Raw genomic sequence first — 17,913 nt, 5'->3', positions numbered from 1 at the left:
GAATCCTTTCACTAAAGAGTCTATTTGGCATATTGCTCACCCATTCATCTAGACTCTCAGAGTACTATTCCTATAATGAATTAGATCACTGAAAAATAAGAAACCTAAAAGATATTAACTTAGTTGACATAGAAAATATTTCATAGATTTATAGTATGATTTTCAGCTTTCAGGTCAGTAAAAACATCATCTTTTTAGACATGATTTTAAGTGTGTTATAAAATCATAGTCATTTGCCACTGAAATTTAATGTTCCTTACATAAGTACTTCTTTTACATTTGACTCCTGAAAAAAACAAAAACTGTTGCAAGTGAATTTGTATCATTTAAATTATTATGACTAGAAAAACAAAATTAGCCTAAATCTCTTTGCTTCCAGGCAAATCAAACTTTCTGCTCAATTATGGTAATTAGATCATCTCAAGTACTTGATCACATTTACTTTTCCACTCTTTGCTGTTGACCTCTGTTCTCCTTTGTTTTCATTCCAAATTGTTCTACCTTATGCTGTGTTGACTTTTACAAATTTTCTTAAAGTTTGTTGGATGTAGCTCAAGTGCCAAAATGTAAGGTGTTAATTCAGGAATTCCAACAAGGATGTGTGGTTACCAGACTTAGTATCGTATAGGAGCAATATGGAAGAACCAGCTGCTCATGAGCTTTCCAAGATTTCATGGGTCTTAGCTGAGGTCATCGATAATCAATGCCAGGGGAGGGGTAAAGCAAAAGAAAATGACAGCAAATGCAAGCAAGTACAGGAGAGGTAGGGATGAAACATGCTGTATACCATGTTTGGGTATAGGCAAGAATAGGCAAGAAGTCTTGCAATCAGTTTAAACAGAGCTAAAGATTTTTAAGAGAAAGCTTATGAAGCCCCCCTGGGTCTGAAGGAAAAGCTGGGTTGGCAAGAGTTAATTTACCAATAAGAAGTCAGGGTGTTTTACTGGAAGCAACACCGCTGTGGTCAGGTACTTCAGAGTTCAGGACAGTGATCTACAGAAGCAGAAGTAGCATTTGAGAAAGAGTTCAGTGCTCCCTCCTGGACCTATCCATTCAGAAAAACACTGCCTTCATGTGAGAAATGAGGAATACGAGGAAAGGTACAGTACAAATCAATCAATTGTATAAATGAATGCATTCCATACAGGAAAGAGTACAGAAGTGCATCCTGTTCATTGGTTTTACTAATCTTCGGGACTATTTTCCATATGTCACATGGTGTGATGAAACACAAATTTGTGTCTAAGTCTTTGTCCTGTGGAGGTGGAGGTTGTCCACTTCGGGTTTGTACATTGACCAAAATCAAAGCCAATCAATGCTGTACTATACATTTCACTAATGGAGAAAAGCTTCATTTAGGAATCAACATAAATGTCCACAAACATAGGAAAAACTCACCTTTTTAAATTCTTATTTGCTTTAAATTCGAGGTAGTATTTAAAAAATTAACACATTAAACCATGCAAATCTCATTGTCATCTCTTTATTTTGTTAGTATAGCAAGAAACTATTATTTTTATTTTTTTATTATTTTTAATAGTAGAGAATAAATACAGCATCTGTGACAAAGTATTTTTTCTGTTTACAAATTCTACAAATCAGTTAATTATTGTTTACTTACATAGAATTCTCACATAGTACTTAAGCACTCAATTGACTTCTCTTTGTGATATTTGAGAATTTCAATATATTGATTGTTCCTCTTTCACAAATTTCAAGCCTCAGAAATTACTTGATTTTTACCAAGCTCATTCAGACTTGACTTGCTCATTGAACTCTAGGAAATTGCTAATTTAATGCTGCTTTTGTATTTTACATATTTATATGTTAAAGAAGGTCCACAGTTATCTGTTCTGCCTATTTGGCTCCCAGTAGAAGATCTAGTCGATACTTAGAGATCTTTATCTGAAATTTATACCTGTATTCATCTAAAAGAAATGTTTTCTAAGGTGAGTTTATATGTTTTATATTGCTCAAATAAGAAATATTTATGTTATATGACTTCTAATTACAAAATTGTATTAAATGTAACCCAATTATCAGGAAACACAGTTTTATTTTTTATTTTTTTAAAGATTTTATTTATTTATTCATGAAAGACACAGAAAGAGAGAGAGAGGCAGAGACACAGGTAGAGGGAGAAGCAGGCTCCATGGAGGGAGCCCGACATGGGACTCGATCCCTGATCTCCAGGATCACACCCTGGGCTGAAGGTGGAGCTAAACCGCTGAGCCACCCGGGCTGCCCAGAAACACAGTTTTAAAGCATTAGTTCAAATCTAAAAATAATATTCATTATTGTATACTATATAGGATAAGTTTACATGCTAGAAAACAACTCTAGATAAAGACTACCATTAATATATAAAATCCATAATATTAACTAATACACGTAGAAACTAAATTTATAAGTTCTTTTTCTTAGAGGGAGAGAGGGAGAGGGTGGAGGAAGGGTGGAAAGAGAGAGAGAGAGAAAAAATCTTAAGCAGGCTCCCCTCCCAGTGTGAAGCCTAACCTGGGGCTCCATCTCACATGTCCTGAGCCAACAACAAGAGATAGACACTTAATGGACTGAGCTACCCAGGTTCCCCTAAATTTCTAGGTTCTTATGTAATTTCTCCTTTAAAAAAAACACTTCTGAAAATTTGGTATATTAATTAAAAGGAATAAATATTTTTCTTAAAAATTACATACATTATTTTCAGAAAACTTTATTTTTAATAATTCCAGATTTAAAGAAAAGTTGCAAAGAAAAAATACAGGGAAGTCCTATATGCTCTACATTCAGATTTTCCTAATGTCACCTCTTACATAACCATGGTTTACTTGTTAAAATTAATTAATTAACATTGAGACATTGATTAATTAAGTTACAAACTTCATTCAGATTTTACCAGTTTTTGCAATAATCCTTTTCCATTTCAGGATCCAACCCGGGATACTACACTGTGTTTCACTACATTATTTCTAATAAAAACATGTTTATATTTATTTTGGATAAAGACAATAAATCTTATTTGAATTTTTAAAATACTGTAGTATGGGTGGCTGGGTGGCTCAGTTGATTAAGTGTCTGCCTTTGGCTCAGGTCGTGATTCCAGGGTCCTGGGATCAAGCCCATGTTGGGCTCCCTGCTCAGCGAGGAGCCTCCTTCTCCCTCTCCCTCTGCAGCTCCTCCTGTTTGACCGTTCTCTCTCTCACATATATATATATATGAATAAAATCTTTAAAATAAAATAAAATATTGTAGTATTTAGTATAAATAGAAACACTGTAGTATTGTAGTATAAATAAAAATCTAATACAGTTATTGGCCAGGTTTTTTTTAAACTTAGGAAAAAAATTTAAACTGTATCTCTGATTTTAATTCCTTTAATATCTCTAGTGTGATTATTCTAATTTGTTCTCGATTATTATTAATTTACATGAACCTATTGTAGAAGCATAAAATTATATGAAAATATTGAAATGATAAATTCACATATGCTCTGAAAAAGTGGAATTTATATGTTCACGTGTTTATTATAGTATTATTTGCACAGCACATACAAAGCGGTAGGGGGATGGGGTAACTGGGTGACGGGCATTAAGAAGGGCACTTGATGGAACGAGCTGTGGGTGTTATATGCAACTAATGAATCACTGAACTCTACCTCTGAAACTAATAATACACTAAATGTCCATTAATTAAAATAAAATAAAATAAAATAAAATAAAATAAAATAAAATAAAATAAAATAAAATAAAAAGAGATAGGTTTCCGTGACCACAAACTATCTGGATAAAAAAAAAGGATAATTTACGTAGAGATGATAGATGACATATCTGAGAAAGTAGAGAGAGAGACTTCAGTCATATCAGTCTTGGGTGTAGCTGAAGAATTGTGAATAGAGACAGACCTTATTAAAGACTTTTTGGAAATTGAATCTGGAACCACTACATATGGATTTGTGACTGATGTCATAAGGGGCATGGGGGGAATCAAGAGGTCATCAATCCATTGTACTCAGGAGTTGTCAGTTATACTGAAAGAGGTTTTCAAGCCAGAAAAATAAGGAAAACTCAGAGAAGACCAGAAGAATCATGCAAATATGGTTAAATGATTAGAGAACACTATTGTTAAGACATGGAATTATTTACTCTAGAGAAAGAAAGCTAAAATCAATCTTCAATTTGAAGCTTGGCTACTACCCAGAGGACTCAAGTACATCCACTGAACCCAGAACAGATGGAATTAATTGTAACAATGGAAAGATGTATGTGAGATAAAGAAAGAAAAACTCTGCCTGATTGCGGAAGTTATTAAACTGTTGAAAGTTCAACAGTGTTTTTGTTCTTAGCAAATAAAATGAAATAGCAATTTGAACAGAACTGCATGTTTATCATGTCCCTGATTTTCTTTAGATTCTCACCACATACGTTTCTATCCGTCAACAATATCCCCATGTCTGGGTGGTTCTAAACTTCATATAAATAGAGTGATACTGTATATATTCTGCAATATACCTTTGCTTGTTCAAAATTATATTTATATAATTAACCCACGTTAGGGTTGTGGGTTTGGGGGTTTGGGTTTGTTTTTTTTATAAATTTATTTTTTATTGTTGTTCCATTTGCCAACATATATAATAACACCCAGTGCTCATCCCATCAAGTGCCCACCTCAGTGCCCGTCACCCAGTCACCCCCACCCCCCGCCCACCTTCCCTTCCACCACCCCTAGTTCGTTTCCCAGATTTAGGAGTTTTTCATGTTCTGTCTCCCTTACTGATATTTCCCACTAATTTTTTCTCCTTTTCCCTTTATTCCCTTTCACTATTTTTTATATTCCCCAAATGAATGAGACCATATAATGTTTGTCCTTCTCCGATTGACTTATTTCACTCAGCATAATACCCCCCAGTTCCATCCACGTCGAAGCAAATGGTGGTTATTTGTCGTTTCTAATGGCTGAGTAATATTCCATTGTATACATAAACCACATCTTCTTCATCCATCTTTTGATGGACACCGAGAGTCTCTTCAATAAATGGTGCTGGGAAAATTGGACATCCACATGCAGAAGAATGAAACTAGACCACTCTCTTGCATCATACACAAAGATAAACTCAAAATGGATGAAAGATCTAAATGTGAGACAAGATTCCATCAAAATCCTGGAGGAGAACACAGGCAACACCCTTTTTGAACTTGGCCATGGTAACTTCTTGCAAGATACATCCATGAAGGCAAGAGAAACAAAAGCAAAAATGAACTATTGGGACTTCATCAAGATAAGAAGCTTTTGCACAGCAAAGGATACAGTCAACAAAACTCAAAGACAACCTACAGAATGGGAGAAGATATTTGCAAATGACGTATCAGATAAAGGGCTAGTTTCCAAGATCTATAAAGAACTTCTTAAACTCAACACCAAAGAAACAAACAATCCAATCATGAAATGGGCAAAAGACATGAACAGAAATCTCACAGAGGAAGACATACACATGGCCAACAAGCACATGAGGAAATGCTCCACATCATTGCCATCAGGGATATACAAATCAAAACCACAATGAGATCCCACCTCACACCAGTGAAAATGGGGGAAATTAACAAGGCAGGAAACCACAAATGTTGGAGAGGAAGCGGAGAAAGGGGAACCCTCTTGCACTGTTGGTGGGAATGTGAACTGGTGCAGCCACTCTGGAAAACTGTGTGGAGGTTCCTCAAAGAGTTAAAAATAGACCTGCCCTATGACCCAGCAATTGCACTGCTGGGGATTTACCCCAAAGATACAGATGCAGTGAAACGCCGGAACACCTGCACCCTGATGTTTATAGCAGCAATGTCCACAATAGCCAAAGTGTGGAATGGGTTTGGGTTTTGATTTTTTGAGAACTATCTTATTTTCTGACCCCATAAGGTATTCCAAGCGAATCATCTATTTCCTTTTCCCCGCCAACCACTTCATAAGGAGCCCTGGTTCTTTCCAATGAAGAAGGATATTTAGGAATCCACATCTGGACTCCAAGCACACCTGGGTGGCTCAGCCGTTGAGCTTCTGCCTCTAGCTCAGGGCGTGATCCCGTGTTCCAGGATTGAGTCCCCCATCTTTCTCCACTCAAGGAACCTGCTTCTCCCTCTGCCTGTGTCTCTGCCTCTCTCTGTATGTCTCATGAATAAATAAATAAAATATTTCTTAAAAAAGATCTGGGCTCCAAGTGTGCCTATTTCCACTGGGTTGCCATTGCTTTTAGATCTCCTCAGCACGTAGAATGCAAAGATATGTATATATATACTAACCAATGCATATGTACTCATTATATTTATTCCTGTATCTATTTATTTGTGTGTTGAAAACATAAGTAAATATTTTGTAGAAAGTGAGATGCAAGTATATATATATAGAAAATATTAAGCACTAAATATTCAATTATATATCACAAGTTTACACAGATATTCCTTTTTTTTTTTTAATTTTTATTTATTTATGATAGTCACAGAGAGAGAGAGAGAGAGGCAGAGACACAGGCAGAGGGAGAAGCAGGCTCCATGCACCGGGAGCCCGACGTGGGATTCGATCCTGGGTCTCCAGGATCGCGCCCTGGGCCAAAGGCAGGCGCTAAACCACTGCACCACCCAGGGATCCCTACACAGATATTCCTAACTCCCATCCAATATCATGGGATTCCCTCTTGCCTTTCCCCCTTTGCCTGTTTGTAAGGTTTTCCTCAGACAATAAGAAAAAAAAAATGGCTCCCATTTTCTACAATTTATTTATTTATTTTTTATTTATTCAATCATAATGTAAATCATACTACATAAAGTGGTTTCGTGATTACTAACCCATACCTCTACGAGAAACAAATTTACTCACTATAATGCATTATTTGTGCAATACGTTTTTTGTATTTGGCTTTAGATTATCCACTTATTCTTTGTGGTGTACAGTTTTCCTGGTTTAAAAAAAATGCAAAAAGTCATGTATTCACTGTTATTGTTGTGATACCAAACAGTTTCATCTCACCCCAAATCTTCTCATGCTGAACCTTTGTTGGCAACATCTCCCCTCACTTCTTACCCTAGCAACTATGGATCTGTTTTCCATCCCTATAATTTTGCTTTTTCCATAATAGCATGTAAGCGGAATCAAGCAATATATAGTCTTTGTGCAGTTGGCTTCTTCTACTTAACAAAATATGTATTTAAGATTTATCTATATGGTATAAACCGGTAGCTCTTTCCCTTACATTGCTAAATAAATATGCTATTTTATGATTGTACAACAGTGTCTTTATTCATTCACTGGTTAAAGGATACCTGAGTTGCTTCTAGGTTTGAGCAATTAGGAATAAAATTGCTGTAAACATTTATGGAAAAGTTTTTGTGTTAATATAGGTTTTATTTATTGTATGAAAATACTGAGGAAAAAAGATTGTTGAGTCATGGTAAGTATATGTTTAATTTTAGAAGAATAGAATAAAGAGTTCAGCGATATTCATTTAAATTATTAACATGATGCTAATGTAATTCAATGGGGGAAAGAATGATCTTATCAGTATGATGTTGTGGTAGAGTAAGGATGGCCACAAATTTGTAGATACCCCTTCCACTGAGACATGGTCAGTCTCCCTTCCTTTGAATCAGAGCTTTTTTGTGACTTCTCTTCCCAAAAGTGTATAAAGAAATAAACACAATACCAATTTTAGACATAAGTGGGCTAGCAGCTTCCATCTTGTTCTCTTGACACCATGACTTGCTACGTAAGTAGTCCAAAACTCTGAGATCACCAGACAATGAGAATCCCGAGGCACATTGAGAAGCCCTCATTGAGGATGAGCCATCATGTGAGATAGAGAGCAAGAGAGAATGGTCAAGGAGACTGATCACCACACATTTGAGCAAAGAAGCCATTATGGAAGTAGATTCATCAGCTCCAGGTGCCCCAGCTGATAGCATAGATCAGAAATAAACCATCCTACCAAGTCCTTCCAGAATTCCTGATCCAAAAAGTTATTATAGGAGAAAAATATAAAAGTTCATTTCACATACTCAAACATTGATTTGAAATGAATCATGACTAAGTGTAAAAGGCAAAATTATAAAATATCTAGGTAAGACATTGGAGAAAATCTTTCTGACCTAGGATTAGGCAAAATTTCTTAAACAAGATTTTAAGATTTAAATTAAGCATAAAAGCAAAAATTGATAAATGATACATCATTAAAATTAGGGGTGCCTGGGTGGCTCAATCAGATAAGCATCCACCTTCAGCTCAGGTCATGATCTCGCAGTCCCAGGATCAAGCCCCACATCTGGCTTTCTGTTCAGCAGGGAGCCTGCTTCTCCCATTCTCTTTGCTCCTCCCCCATCACTTGTGTGCACCAAGTTCTCACTCGCTCTCTCTCTCTCAAATAAATAAATAAAATCTTTTTTTTAAAAATTAAAGCTTCTGTTTTTATTTTGGTGTGGTATTTCTGTACCATTTAGAATTTCAAAAAGTTTGTCCACAGGTTGGCACAAGATACTTAGAACACATACATTTCTTCAAAGTTTTCATTGAATATCTTTTTCCAATCTTCATTTTTTTTTTTTTATTTTTATTTTTTATTTTTTTTTTCCAATCTTCATTTTCAATCTCTATATATTTTATGCTTCTTAGTTAAGACATAAAAATTATGGTGGTTCTCTTTATTATTGTTTTAACCTGACAGTCTTTGTCTTTAACTGAAATATTTAGTATACTTGAATTTAACGTATCTACTCATATAGTTCCTTTGTTTTCTATTTCTCCCATGTTGCTATTTGCTTTTTAATATATGAGCTATATATTCATAGCTCTCTAATGTATTTCAAAAAACGTATTATTTTAATTTTTATCCAGATTCTATAGTTAGTATAATGGAAACAATGGTCGGCTTTTACCTTCCGTATCCTATCAGAAGTCCTCCATATTAATTTTTATCAGATAAGATTTCCCTTTGCAGGAATGTGATGTGTCCCTCTCTTCTTTCATTGAAATTTTAGAACCAGTTTGTCAAATCCCCTAAGAAACTTTTGAGGTTTTTCTTTAACTGTACTTTATTTGTTGGTCAATTCAAGTGCTAATTGTTTTCTTTTTTTTTTTAATTGTTTTCTTTAGATATGTTTTTCAATCCATAAATTTATTATATCTCTCCATTTATTTGTCTTCTTTAATGGCTTTCACTAAGGTTTTTATATTCATAGAAGTCTTGTGTATCTCTATTTATTTGGTGGGGGCAGGGGCAGAAACAGAGAGAGAGAGTGACAGGCAGACTGCACTGAGCGTGGAGCACAGAGTTCGATGTGAGGCTCGATCCTAGGACCCTGAGATTATGAACCAAGTGGAACCAAGAGTCCGTAACTTTAACTGATTGAGCCACTCAGGCTCCCAGAGACTTGTGTATCTCTTATGAAATTTATTCCTACATAATCCTACATTTATTCCTACATTTTGTTTCTAATATAATTTAAAAATGGCTTATTTTTATTTTGTTTTCTGTTTATTAGTAAATAAATGCAAATTGGTGCATATTAATTTTATGTACAAAAACTTGATATACTTTCTTATTAATTCCAATTATCTATAAATTATTTTATTAGATTTTCTATAATGACAATCACATAATTTTCATATAATCCTATCTTTTGTTACTCTCCAAAAAGAATGTTTATTAAAAATGGCTATAGCAGGTATCCCTGATTAGTTCACATATGTAATATTTCCAACACTTCTCCATTAAGTCTCATTTTTGCTGTAGAATTTTTGTAGAAACCTTTGGTCAAGTCATAAAAGTTCCTTCTATCCTTGATTTCCTAAGAATTTATTTATAGTGAATGGATGCTAAGTTTTACTTACTCTTTTTCTGTACCTTTTTATACATTTGTCAAATTTTCACCTTCAAATTGTTAGTTGTAGTAAATTGCATTCACTGGTTTTCTTGTATTAAACTTCTATTGTACTTGGTCACCTGGCTGAACAGTATTTACCTTATCTCTTATACATTGCTCAGGTTCACTAACATTTGCTAAAGATTTAGGCATCAATGTCACAAAAATCTTCCTTGTTCACTCTTTTTGGAGGCATTTATCTAAAACTAATGCTATTCTTATATAACTAGCCAGAATGTATTCTCTTGTTATATACTCTGGAATCACTAATGTCAACATTTAAGTTGCTGATTGATCCCCTAGATAGAACTTCCATCTGAGATATGTGCCTTTTTTCAAGTACATATTTTAAGTTTTCTTTAGTAAGAGTGTATCACAGGCAAACTCTTCTAGGTTTTCTTTATCTTAAAATGTCACTATTTTGCTCTCATTCTTGTCACTTTTCTAGAATATTATTCTGCACTGATAGTTATTTTTTCTCAATATATTAAGTATGTGATTGCATTTCCTTCAAGCTTTACTGTTGCTGTTAAGAAATCACGTCAGAATAGGGGTGCCTCGGAGGCCCAGTTGGTTAAGCATCTGCCCTCTGCCTCCATTTGGGGTCATGATCCCAGCTCAGGCTCCCTGCTCAGCAGAGAGTCTGCTTCTGGCTCTCCTTCCCTCCACTTGTGCTCTTTCTCTCTCTCTCTCTCTCTCTCTCACTTTCTCAAATAAATTAATTAATTAATTAATTAAATATTTTTTTTTATAAAAAGAAATCTTCTCAGATTATTTGTCATTACTCTCAATGTTACTGTCTATCCTGCTGGCTGGGGTTTTAAAACTATATCTTCTATTTTTCTTAAGCTATATTCTTCTGTTTTCCATCCTATGGACCCTCTTACATTGATGGAAATTTCTCCATTATTTCTCTGCAGTTCACAGTTTTGTTCTTCATCTTCATCTAATATACTAATAAACCCATTTTATTCAAATTTTATGTGCAGTCATTCTTATGAATCCTTACTTATATTTTGTACCTGATAATTCCAATATCTAATGTTTTTGCAAGTTTGGTTCTGTGATTTGTTCATCTGTTTGTTTGTTTTTTTTTTTTTTTCCCCTGCTGGTTCTCACTCAATATGGCTTGCTTAGTTTGTTTTATTTTGTTTTGCTTTGCATTGTTTTCTGTTTTCACTGTGAGCTCATAATACTGTAGAAATTACCGGAGCCCTGTGTTGAGGTGGGTTTTTCTCGTTTTTTTTTGTTTGTTTGTTTGTTGTTTTTTGTTTTTATGAAAGGGCTTTTGTCCTGCCAGGTCACAAGGGCACAGCAAACCAGGGACCACTTTACATTGAATACCTGTGTGTTGAGTATTGAGACCACCCAGGAAGTATGAATCCAGTCAGTAATACTAAAGTCAGTTGGCTGTGGCTACTAAGTATAGAAGAAAGCTTTTTATTCACCTCCATTCAGTATCAAACTTCAAGACAGATTAATTTTCTTGTCCTCTTTCAACAGGTGGATGTAGGTTGTACGGAGAGGCAATTCCCTGTGAGCATCCCATCTTGTGTGTACCTAGGGTTTATCTTGTTCCCCACTTCCAAACAGTCCCTGAAAACAAAACTTCATCCATACAGAAAATTCCTTCAAGAGAAACTGACTTCTGAGTTTTGTTTTCCTCTCTTGATTTGGCTTCTAAGAATCACTTACTTTCTTAACTATTTACAGACGCATTTATAAAGATTTTATTTTTAATATTTCCTCTCTTTCTCTTTAGTTGTTTTCAGGAGAAGGGCTCTTAAAGGCAACCTAATTCATAGCAATACCTGAAACAAAAATAAAATCCTGCTCACTTTCAAATACTATATTACACATTGAAATGCCAATTTTCAGTTAATACTCTTGTATTAAAAAGTTCTTGTCTAAACTGAGGGTCACCAGAGGGGAGGTGAGTGGGAGGATGGTTTTAAATAGGTGATGGGGGTTAAGGAATACACTTGTGATGAGCACTGGGTGTTGTATGGAAGTGTTGAATGACTATATTGTACACCTGAAACTAGTATTACCCTGTTTGTTAACTAACTGGAATTTAAATAAAAACTTTTAAAAAAAGAGCAGATCAACCATTCAAAAAATAAAGATTTCTTGTCTATAACAAACAGTAACTAAACAACTGTTGTTTAAAATTATGAAACATAAAAAAAAATTATGAAACATAAAGGAAAACATTTAAAAATCTGTCTCCCAGTAATTCCCTCATCATAAAAGAATTCATTTAAAATATGCCCTTCTTTGCATCCTATCATGGGCAAGCATCATTTATATATTAGTCTTAATAATTTTCGGTTCAGTTGATCTGAAAGAAACATTTGTTGGCTGAGTGTCTATAATTAAAAAAAAAAAAAAAAGTTGCAGGTGGAGATAAGCCAATCCCTGCCCTAAAGGACTTGCCCCTCCAGTGGGAGAATTACATAAGCAAGCAGTTACCAAAATTTGGTAGATATAAAAAGTAATAAAAGAACTACGGATACAGCAACAAAAATAGAAGAAAGGTGCTTGTTATTACCTCAGCCTGTCTCTTTGTGTGTGGGGGAGGAACTGGCACCCTCCAGCATTTTTTCACCATGGAGTCGTCAGAGGAGCATACTGAAAGTAAACAAAATTGCTCCAGCACAGAAGAGGCTAAAGGGTGTTCTGGAATTCAGGAGGGGAAAATAGAATAGAGAAGGGTACAGAGATAGAAGGCAGCATTGTGCATGCAGAAAACAACAAATAGTGTTTACGCTGAGGATTCAGATGGCAAGAAGGCCTGTGAGAGGTGAGGTTGTACACATCACCATGGGTCATGGGAAGGAATGTGAATTTTATCTGCCACATGACTAGGAAGCATTGTTTTAAGCAGCAAGGGAGCAAAACAAATTTGTAAAATAGATATGTTATTTAGGAAATTTGTGGAGGTTGGAATATGGGATTTTTTTCTTCATTCTTTATCGTATTTCTTTATTTTTGGTCTAGCATTTTCTACAAATGATTCTTCTTTGTAGATCTGTAACATTTATTTGTTGTTATAATGGAAATATCTCATTTTATCACCAAGAAAAAATTGATTTGATATACAAACACATCCCATCGGAAGCTATACATATCTTGTCTACCCATACATATCTACAGATAGATAAATATGTATTTTGATGTGAAAAAGTCTTTTATGCATATTTACATAATTTTTAAAGCATACAATATGTTACAGATACAATACACAATATCTTGTAAACTCTGAATTAACTTGAGAAAGATACCATGAAAGGGGTACCTGGGTGGTTCAGTGAGTTAAGTGTCAAATCTTGATTTCTGCTCAGGTCATGATCTTGGAGTCATGAGGTTGAGCCCCACATTGGGCTCTGCACTCAGTGTGGAGTCTGCTTGAGATTAGCTCTCTCCCTTTCTCACTGCCTTTCCCCTTACTCTCTTTCCTTCTAAATTAAATAATAAATAAGTAAATAAATAAATAAATGAATAAATAAGTAAAGTTTTTAAAAAACAAAAGGTACCATAAAAGTTTGCCAGACTCTACAGAGCCTTGTAGGGGTCCTTGGATGGGAAATTACCAGGGGTAAGAGGAGATTTGGTCTAACTGGCCTAACAGGATTCTTTGCTGAAGGCAGGCCAGGGTGATCAGACTCCACCTGGGAGATGGTGAGGAATGAAGGATCTGATCAGATATGGAGGGCAATCAGATACAGAGGATGGGGGATTCTAGCTAAACTGACTTAGCAGGATTCCTGCTAAAATTGGATTTTGCAGAGACAGACATGGAAGCCCCAAAGTCAAGGATTAAAGAGAATTAGAATCAAGGATTTAAAGAGTAGAGTTTGGTCAAAGAGAGAACCTTTGTCACATGTTTTATATATTATCTCAACTATGATCAATATAACTTTTTTCTCACACTTTTTGACACATGACAATTTTTTAAAAGATTTTATTTATTTATTTGAGAAAGAGAGCATGCACGCCCATGAGAGCATAAGCAGGAGGAGAGACCTACGGAGGGGAAGAGGCAGATTTCCCATGGGCAGAGAGCCTGACATGAGGCTCGATTCCAGGACCCTGAGATCATGGCTTCAGTGAAGGCAGATGCTTAACCGACTGACCCCCCACCAGGTACCCCAAGACATGATGACTCTTAAGGTTAATCTATCAATGGTTTCCTTTTAATAGTTTATATGCTCTTATGCTTTTTCCTTTCCCAACAATAAATCAGATATATACTTTATTCTATGTTCTTGTTCTCTTATTACTTCAATTTTTAACATTAGTTGTTAAAATTCAACTAGGATGTATTTGGTATTTGGTGTGAGAAAACCAACTTATTTCTCAAAAATTTAGCAAACTTACTGAAGTGCAATAGTAATATAGTCTCTACTAGATCAAAACATCATTTTTGTAATAAACTGATTTTGCAAATCATAAGTTGTTCATAGACTTCCATTTTGTGGTATTCATGAACTAGTTGTTTGAACAAGAGTAGCTTTATGACCTTGTACAAACTTTCAAGTGAAAAGTCTTTGAAAGTCTGTACATTCTCCTTTATTGTTTTTATCAAAGATTACTTGCTCTTCTTATCTATTGATTCTTGTATAAGAAATTCAAAATGGGGGCCCGGGTGGCTCAGCTGTTTAGCACCGCCTTTGGCCCAGGGCCTGATCCTAGAGACACAGGATCAAGTCCCACATCAGGCTCCCTGCATGAAGCCTACTTCTCCCTCTGCCTGTGTCTCTGTCTCTGTCTCTGTGTGACTCACATAAATAAATAGATAATAAAAATCTAAAAAAAAAAAAAAAAGAAAAATTCAAAATGATTTTGTCATATTACAAAAGAAAGATCATTTAACTTCTTCCAAGTGTCAAAATTTTATTACATTTTTTGTCCACATGGTTAAACAGTAAAAGAGAGGGGCATCTGGGTGGCTTAGTCTGTGAAGCATCTGCTTCAGCTCAGGTCAGGATCTCAGCTCAGCAATGACTCTGCTTCTCCCTCTTCCTCTATCTCTCCCAGCCCCCAACTCATGCTTTCTCTTGTGCCCTCTCTCTCTCTCAAATAAATAAATAAAATATTTAAAATAAATAAATAAAATGAAAAATGAAAGGGAACAAAAGGCTATAGAGTGAAATGTGTCTCCCATACACTCTCAAATGCTGAATTCTCATCTGCAGAGACAATCAGTATTAATTACTGTATATCTTTAAGATATATTTCATGCATATACATGAAAATTCTAATTTATTTACTTTTCTAGTGATGTGGGAAACAAAGACAAAAGAAAAATTAGATTTCTGGGGCACCTGGGTGGCTCAGGCAGTTAAGCATCTGCCTTCAGCTCAGGTCATGATCTTGGGGTACTGGGATGGAGTCCCTCATAGGCTCTCTGCTCAATAGGGTGTCTAATCTGCTTCTCCCTCTCCCTCTGCTCTCCCCCCAGCTCCCTGGCCATGCTCTCTCTCTCTCTCTTTCTCTCTCAAATAAATAAAATCTTAAAGAAAAATTAAATTTCCTTACCACTTACAGCCCACTGACAAGTCCTTGAAACAGGAAGAGTGACATTCCTCTAGTTGCTCAGGTGCCTCAATGTTAATACTTTACTAAGGGTAAAAGGCAGGATCCTAATTATAGGATCCTGGGGGTTAGGCTAAGTTTCCTTTGGAAACTTTATTTATCTATACCCCCCAAGATACTTGTTGGCAGTCATCCTTGAAGTATCTGAAGGGTCTCATGACTAAAGTTTATTAAACAGTATAAATGACCTTTCCCCAACCATATCTAGCCCCTTCAAGGCCCTGGAAACCTTGCTTCCAAAATTCCTTAGAGACTTATGCTCTCCCTAACCCCCTCCCAACTTGTAAATGTATAATGGGCCCCTCCTTATGACTCTTCTTTCTGCCCACAGGTTCTGTCCCCAGTGCTTTAATAAAACCACATTTTTGCACCAAAGACGTCTCAAGAATTCTTTCTTGGCTGTTGGCTTTTAATCCCAACATTTTTCCTACATCATTAGCATCCAGGTTATTTTCCTGCTTCTTAAAAAAAGTATGGATTTTTGGATTTTTAGGTTGAAAATTTTATTTCCTTTTTTAGTACAATAAACATTGTCTTCTGGGTTGCATAGTTGCTGATAAGAATTCTGCTGTAACTTTTATACTCATTGCTCTGTATGTAACATTTCTTTTTCACTGTGTGCCTGCAAGATTTTCTCTGTTTTTTTTGGCAGTTTAATAACCACGTATCTAGGAATTATTCGTATTCTTATTATTTATCACTCTGGGGGTTTTCTGTGTTTCCTACATCCATTATTTTTTGTCTTTCATTAATTTTGGGAAATTCTTCACTGTTTTTTCTTCAAAGATGTCTTCTGCTTTATTCTCCCTCTTTTCTCTAGCTGCAAGTCCCCGTACTTGTATGTTAACAATTCGAATATTGTCCCACAGATCTTAGATGTAGTGGGGTTTTTTGTTGTTTTAAAATATTTTCTTCCTACTTAAGTATGAATAATTTTTATTGGCCTATTTTCAATTTTATAGACTCTTTCCTCAGCTATGTCCAGTTTCTGATAAGTCCATTAAAGGGATTCTTTATATCTGATGGTGTGTTTTTATTCTCACATTTTACTATTACTTTTTTTAAAAAGTTTCCATCTCTCTTTTGATATGACACATACACTCATGCATTCTGCCTACATTTAGTTATAGCTATTTTAAAGTCCTAGATACTTTAAATGATTGTGTCATTCTGGGTCTGGGTCTGTTGACTACTTTACCTCTTGATCTTTTTCCCCTTGCTTTTTTGGGGTGTATTTTCATTTTTTGTTGAATGATGGTCATTGTGCATAGAAGAGTAGAAACCAAGATAATTAGAATTTATTCCCAGAAATAGGTACACCCTCTCTTGGTTCAGTCATTATATTGGGGATGGTGAGAGTCAAGCTACCTAGTAGTTGAACTGAATTAGCTTCTGTTACCTTCAGGATACCATAGACTTCTACCTTGTGCTCAGGGTAGTGTGTAGGGTACCAAAGAGTTTTTATGAGGCTGTGTCTTCCATAGACACAGATATGACATTATTTGACCAAATCATTTTGCGTCTCTCAAAGGTTATTTTAAATTTGTTATGTTCCTGGTTTTGTTTGTTGTTTTTTTTTTTTTTTTTTTTTGTCATGTTCCTGTCTAGGCTGTTGGTTTATGGTTGTAAAGGAGGATTTTCTTACTTTATATCTTTAATACTTGCTTCTATATGTATGAATATAATGACCATGCTAAATTATGTTATATAATAGTTTTTAGTTGATTTTCCTTTATATTTACTTTTCTGCTTTTATTACATTAATACACTGCAATAACCTGCTATAAGGGGTAGATGAGCAAAACCAACTTATTTTTCATCAACCAGGAAAATGCTTCCTTCATCGATATTCTCCAAACCCTTTGACACATAATAATGATAAACTCCAGAGACATGCCTATCTCTTGGCATCAAATTCCACTGATACGTATAATAGGCAACCGTTTGTTCCCTGCCTCAGTTACTGAACCTGTAAATGTGCTTGGTGGTGATGGCTGGATGACCAAGCACACCGCCATGATGCCTGCCAATTGGGGCAGAATGTCTAACCACATTGCACGGTGGTTGCCAGAGCCGAAACTTTCCTTCTTGGTGCCCCATTTTCTCAGTTTTAAGTAAAACATCAAATTGTTGAATGTGAAATATGCTACTCTGCATTCCCAAATTTTCTTGTGATTTATTCCTCATGCCTACTATCATTGGCTGGTTCTTACAGAGAAGTGTTAGATGATATTGGTAATAGTGGAATTCTTACGTTGCTACTTCTATTGTTTGCTCACTTGAAAAGATGTTAACATTTGGATAGGAATGACAGAATAAATATTTTTAAAGTATCCAAATTTTTTATTTTATTAAGAGCCTTTATGATTGATGGATATTATATTTATTAAATGCTTTTGCCCTGTATCTAAGGAGTTCAGAA

At 35.3% G+C, this 17,913-nt stretch overlaps 1 pseudogene; it reads right to left on the bottom strand.

Moving 5' to 3' along the window:
- Positions 1 to 17,300: 17,300 nt before the first annotated feature.
- LOC140621412 (NADH dehydrogenase [ubiquinone] 1 alpha subcomplex subunit 1-like) lies at positions 17,301 to 17,545 on the bottom strand (annotated as a pseudogene).
- Between the last annotated feature and the right edge of the window lie 368 nt (positions 17,546 to 17,913).

This window comes from Canis lupus, chromosome 30 (genome assembly GCF_048164855.1).
Source record: "Canis lupus baileyi chromosome 30, mCanLup2.hap1, whole genome shotgun sequence".
NCBI lineage: Eukaryota > Metazoa > Chordata > Mammalia > Carnivora > Canidae > Canis > Canis lupus.
The sequence above is the reverse complement of the archived record's forward strand: the minus strand, read 5'-3'. Positions and strand labels throughout refer to the sequence as shown.